We start from the raw sequence: 6,591 nt of genomic DNA on the forward strand, positions 1-6,591 counted from the left end.
GTTGGTCTTCGATGCTGGTGGCATGTCCTCTCGGTTGTATTTGTCATGTGAAGACTGCTGTTTGGTCGGTGTACTGGGTACCATTTTAGTCGCCATTTGCCCTTGTTTTTTGGTTTGTTCTGTTTGTACCCCTTGCTGTTCTTCGGGATGACCGTCCTCGTTTGTTTCCTGCGTTTCATGAAAAAAGGAAAAGCATGGTTCATTGCTTGTAATTCTTGTGTTACTGTGACAGGTTGTGCTGGGCAGTACATTTCTTATAAACTTTGGAAAAATGGTTCTTGTTGAATTTTACCTTTGCGCCGGTGGTTGGGATATCCATTTCTGCGTCCACTTTTTCTTTGCTTTGTATACCAGCCTTGTGTGTGTCACCAGGTGCAGTGTCTGAGGCTTTCTCCCCTGTATCGGTCATCTGAAATGCTCTTGTGCTGGAGAGCTGTTCTATATCAACTTTCTGTTTTGCATGGGCATCCTCTTCTCTTTGCTGTGCTTGTAATAGCTGATAGATGAAACAATATGAGTTGACGGCATTTGGGCGAGGTGGGTTTGGAAGTCTTACCTCTTCTTTGTTGTTTTCTTCTTGTTTTTGTGCCGTGCTGTTAACGGTCAATGCTAGATCAGCCCGTGCCTCATTTGCGGGAGCGTTGATATGATACTTGTCCGGCTGAGTGTATATTTTGTTACAGATTTGTCAGCTAACTCAAGACCGTTTCTAGTTTAGAGAGAAGAGACTTTTTAGAAAGAAGAGACTGATTTTTTAAACTCACTTCTTTACTGCCTCCGATCCTGTTCGTCTCTTGTAGTGCTCCTGTTGATGCTTTTGAGGGAGCATCATCTGTTGTTGGGTTGCTTGTTCTATTGCTTCCATGCTCTTGCTCGGTGTTCTTGACGACATGCTGCTGTTGGCCTTTATGTTTCGGTGGCATTCTCTTGCCGTGTCCCTGACAGAATTGAAGACAGATTTTTTAAGTTCAAGTTTGAAAGCATCGCTTTCGAGTTACATGGATGATGTATTTGTTCTCATTTACCTGTTTTTCATCTTGATTCTCTGCTTCTGCAGCTACTTTTCTACCTTGTTCTTGCTGTCCTTCGACACTTGCTGTATTGGTTGATACATGCTCTTTGCTTTGCTCTTTTTGCACCTTGTTATGCTCTTTTGTCTCCCTCTGGCTAATTCTCGAGGTCTGTGTTCTTGATTTTGTTATTCTTTTCTTCCTTTCATGTTTGTTTTGTTGGTCTTCTTCTTCGTTCTTCCTTTTTATCCTCGCTCCTGGTTCTACTGTGGCTGCGACTTCTTTCGTGTGGTTGCCATGTACAAGTGCAGCTGTGGCTCCTGCGTCTGCTCCATCCTGCAACTTCAGCGACGGCTCTTCTGGTAAGCTCACTGTGCAAACAATGTCCTGAAATTTTCTAAGTTGTTTGAGAGAATCAATCAGGGCCATTGTTTGTTGCACCACTGAGTTCTTCATGTTTTCATCTAATTCCTCCTCTTGTTCGCTGCATTGGTGTCCAGCCCTGGTCTTTATTCCTGGTATCTGTTTTGTTTCGTCGAGTACTTGTTTCAACGTTTCTTCTATCCTTGCAAATATTTCATATGATCCTGTGCTGGTGCCTGTGACTGATTGCTTGCTTCCACTCGTGCTGACATGTGCTTTGTCCCGGCGCTTGGTTGGGGGTGGTAGTAGCTTGGTCATCTGCTGGTGCTCCTGTTGTTGTGCTGGTATCATCTGTAATGAATGCGAAGGTGTTGCTGTGCTGGCATAGAAGATCCTCTCTTCTGTTCCTTTCCATGTCTGCATTGTTTCGGCAGAATGGAGTTGGTTAGACTGGAAACCGTTTTTATAAGGTATAATGCATATATATTCAATAGGGCTATGCCTTTATCTTGCCAAATCCATAATCACATGGTCGTGCTTTTCCGTCCTTTTTCATGTCTGCCATAGCTATTTTCTTTAGGTCACTCTCTCTTAGGTGGTTTGCTCGTGGTAATGATGTCTTGTCCATTGTCTTTGCAATCTTACGCATTTCTATTGTGTCGGTCGGCAGCAGCAGGGAGTCGAGGTACATTATTACTGGTCCCTGTGCCAAACCATTGAGATGCTTTTTGTTCTTTTCTTCCTGAGGCAACAACCTGTGCTTCTGCCATATCTTGGCTCCTTCCTTAATACTTTCGACGATTACCTCGCAGAAATCCATCTTTGCCATTTCTGGATAGTTCAAGTCCTTGACCATAATGGCTTGTTTGCTGAAGGTAGGGGAGGTTGTTCCACAGACAACGTTGTGGAAAAAAATAAGGAAAAATATTTAATTAATTTCCTGTTTTATTGTTCGTCATTTACTTTCACCAAGTTTTGTAGTTCTTTAAACAGATCGTCGTGATGGCAATCCATTTTCTTGAGGCCAAGTTCTGTGATTAGTTCTTTCACTGAAGTTGGGCTCTTCTCTGGCCTTGGTGCTGACTTTTCCGTGCCGTTTGGGTATCCAAACACCTTGTGTATAGTTTCCATCGTAATTTTGATTACTTTCAGCTGATCAACGTCATCGAATTTTATTGTCATGCTTTCTGTGTCCAGGTTGTCGTAGATGTGTGCTGCAAGCGGTTTGCAGATGGAGCGCTTTATTTGGCATTCCTCTATGCTTCCAAACCCGGCCGTCCTAACATCTTGCCGGTGACGTTCTTTTAGTAATTTCCATGCTCTATTGACCTGATCAAATGCTGCTCCTGCCTTGATTTCGTATTTGTCCTTATTTGTTGTTGCCTCATGTTCATTATCTGTTGGTGCTGCCAATTCTTTTCCACTTGTCTTCATCCTCTTTGTCCGCTTCTTTCTTGGTTTTCCCTGTGTAGAAAAAGTGTGTTTTGTTATAGAGGATGGTTTGGTTTTGATGGGTGTAAAGCGGTAGGAAAAATCTGTAGATAAATTGTGTTTTACATCATTGTTGTTGTCCTCTGCGACGCCACCATTGTCCCCTGCGGCGTCGTCGCCCTCTGCACAAATGAGGTCATGATCATGTTTTGTGCCATCGTCGTCGTCGGCAGAATCATGCTCTGACTCTTTGCTGGCATCATCCTCGCCTTCTTCAAACCATTGTCTTTTGTTTTTCTTCTTGGTTTTAGTTAGTTCATTCTTGACCCCTGTAACTGCTGGCGGGAGCACCATTAGAGGTCTTGGCTGCTGCTGCTGCTGCTGCAAGGTAGCACTGTCGCTGATGAGTTGATTTTTGTCCTTTGTCTTTTGTCTTTTTGTTCTAGGAGGAACGGCAGTCTTGGTTTCTGATGGCCTCTCTTTTTGTAGCTCCCTGCTCGAAGTTGGTGCTGGCACTTGCTCGGGTGCTTCGTTGTCCATGTTCTGCTTCGTTCTTTTTTCTGACGGGTCAGGAGAGATGAGTGGTTTTTCTGGATATGCACTGTTAAGTTCAAACAAAATCGTTTCAATATCTCCTCCTGCACAACCGTCACCTGCACGATGATTATGTAACAAAAGGATTACGTAGCAAAATCGAGATAAATGGGATATAGTTTTCAAACCATGTCTTCCACGACTGCACAAAAAGAATCTGAAACTTAATCTACATAGATTGATAAGATAACCCTTTTCTTTCATTTCCTGAGCTAAAAAGGCGATCAATCCATTGTTTTCTTGTTATATCAAGTTTTCTTCCTAACTCTTGGTTTGGCCAATGAGTGATGGAAATTAGGGTCAGGTGTGAGCAGTATGGCTGCTGTCAAGTCCATATCAGTGAAGGGAGGTCTTTTTTTATATTGAAAAAAACACTACAAATGATATTCTGTTAATATAATTGTAAGGTTTAGAGGGTAAGATAAAATGTTCTTGAATGAATAATGATACACATAGTGTGTGAAAAATTTCATCAAAGTGTAGTTCCCAAGATTGTGTGGGCGTAAGTGGTTAACTTTCTGCTGCTGCTACATAATTTTTGTTATATGGTTTGTGTGAGCCTTTTATAGTACCTTGCTGCATGACAGGATGTTCTGCAGGTACCCTGTTTTCCTTATTACCATTCCTTGCTTCGTAAAAATGCCCAGGAGTTAGCAGCAGTAGAAGCAAAATTTAATTTCACAGCAAAAAGAGGAGATGCATCCCGTGGACACAAAAAACGGCACTGCCGGAGAGGCACAGATTGTTTCACGCTATAAGCACACATCTAGATCTATTATTGGAGCACGGATCTTGATATGAGAGAGGCACATAATTTGAAACAGATACAATCAATGGATATATGGAATCTTCTGTAAATAGCAAGTTTTGAATTTAAGGATGCTCTCATGGTTTGAATCTAGAGCGGTGTCCTAGATAGTTCTGGCATGCACAATACGTTTTAGGCAAATATCTTGCGAGCAGATTTCTGTGGCGGATAGTGGTAGCATCCTATTGCACGCATGTCTACCTTATTTCAATTTTGCTACAAAAGTCTAAACAGACTTTTTGGAAACGCGTTTTTGTGTGGCGGTTAGGGTTCATGTCCGTCAAAAAAGGGGAAAACTGCTTTGATCGAACTGTGGTAATGGAATGTAATGGATTAATATTTTTTTACCTTCGATTGCTTGTGAGGGATTTTTCGCATCCATCGGCTGCTTTTTCTCCCTGCTCTCTGTTGGTACCTCCGCCGCGAGCAGGGGTCGTCGCCGTCAGTCGCCGCCGCCGCCGGGAGAGGTTTTTTATGCTTTCGCGGGGGATACGTCTCCGTCGTATCTACTTTTCCAAACACTTTTGCCCTTGTTTTGGACTCTAACTTGTATGATTTGAATGGAACTAACCCGAACTGACGCTGCTTTCAGTAGAATTGCCATGGAGTTGTTTTATGTGCAGAAAACAAATATTCTCGAAATGACCTGAAACTCCACGGAACATCTTAGAAAAAATAATAAAAAATCCTCGCCAAAGATGAAGACCAGGGGGCCCACACCCTGTCCACGAGGGTGGGGGGCGCGCCCCCCCTCTAGGGCGCGCCCCCTACCTCGTGGGCCCCCTGGATGCCCTCCGACGCCAACTCCAACTCTATATATTTGCTTTCGGAGAGAAAAAAATCAGAGAGAAGAAATCATCATGTTTTACGATACGGAGCCGCCGCCAAGCCCTAAAACCTCTCGGGAGGGCTGATCTGGAGTCCGTTCGGGGCTTCGGAGAGGGGGATTCGTCGCCGTCGTCATCATCAACCATCCTCCATCACCAATTTCATGATGGTCACCGCCGTGCATGAGTAATTCCATCATAGGCTTGCTGGACGGTGATGGGTTGGATGAGATTTATCATGTGATCGAGTTAGTTTTGTTAGGGTTTGATGTTGCTATGACTTTGCTGTGCTTAATGCTTGTCACTAGGGCCCGAGTGCCATGATTTCAGATCTGAACCTATTATATTTTCATGAATATATGTGAGTTCTTGATCCTATCTTGCAAGTCTATAGTCACCTACTATGTGTTATGATCCGGCAACCCCGAAGTGACAATAATCGGGACCACTCCCGGTGATGACCATAGTTTGAGGAGTTCATGTATTCACTATGTGCTAATGCTTTGTTCCGGTTCTCTATTAAGAGGAGGCCTTAATATCCCTTAGTTTCCAATAGGACCCCGCTGCCACGGGAGGGTAGGACAAAAGATGTCATGCAAGTTCTTTTCCATAAGCACATATGACTATATACGGAATACATGCCTCCATTACATTGATGAATTGGAGCTAGTTCTGTGTCACCCTATGTTATGACTGTTACATGATGAACCGCATCCGGCATAATTATGCATCACTGATCCGGTGCCTACGAGTTTTCCATATACTGGTTTACGCTTATTTACTTTCCCGCTGCTACTGTTGCAATCACTACAAAATACAAAAAACATTACTTTTGCTGTCTTTACTTTTGTTGCCGCTACCAATACTATCATATTACTTTGCTACTAAACACTTTGCTGCAGATACTAAGTTTCCAGGTGTGGTTGAATTGAAAACTCAGCTGCTAATACTTGAGAATATTCTTTGGCTCCCCTTGTGTCGAATCAATAAATTTGGGTTGAATACTCTACCCTCGAAAGCTGTTGCGATCCCCTATACTTGTGGGTTATCAAGACAAATTTCTGGCGCCATTGCCGGGGAGCATAGCTCTATTCTTTGAGTCACTTGGGATTTATATCTGCTGGACACTATGAAGAACTTGAGAGATCCAACAACCAAGATCTATCCCTCAACTACGAGGGGAGGTAAGGAACTACCATCTAGCTCTGCACTTGATTCACCTTCTGTTATGAGTAAGTTTGCGACACCTACACCTGCTTCTGCTATTCGTTGTGATATGTCGCATGTTATTGATGATGCCACTTCTGCTATGCATGATACTTATGATGAAACTACTTCTATGCCTGATACTACTGTGCCCCTTGGTGAATTTCTTGATTAACAAAGTGCTAGGGCTAGAGAAAAAGAAATTATTGAATCTGAATACGATGATGATAGTGATGATGAAAATATGCCTGTTATTCCCGAGGGTTATCTTTTTGATATGGAATCTTCTGCCGCTAGGTATGAGCTTAAGAGGTTATTAGTTAAATGGAACAAAGAATCACTTAGAGATAAA

Source organism: Triticum urartu, chromosome 3 (assembly GCF_003073215.2).
Source record: "Triticum urartu cultivar G1812 chromosome 3, Tu2.1, whole genome shotgun sequence".
In the NCBI taxonomy this organism is placed as follows: domain Eukaryota; kingdom Viridiplantae; phylum Streptophyta; class Magnoliopsida; order Poales; family Poaceae; genus Triticum; species Triticum urartu.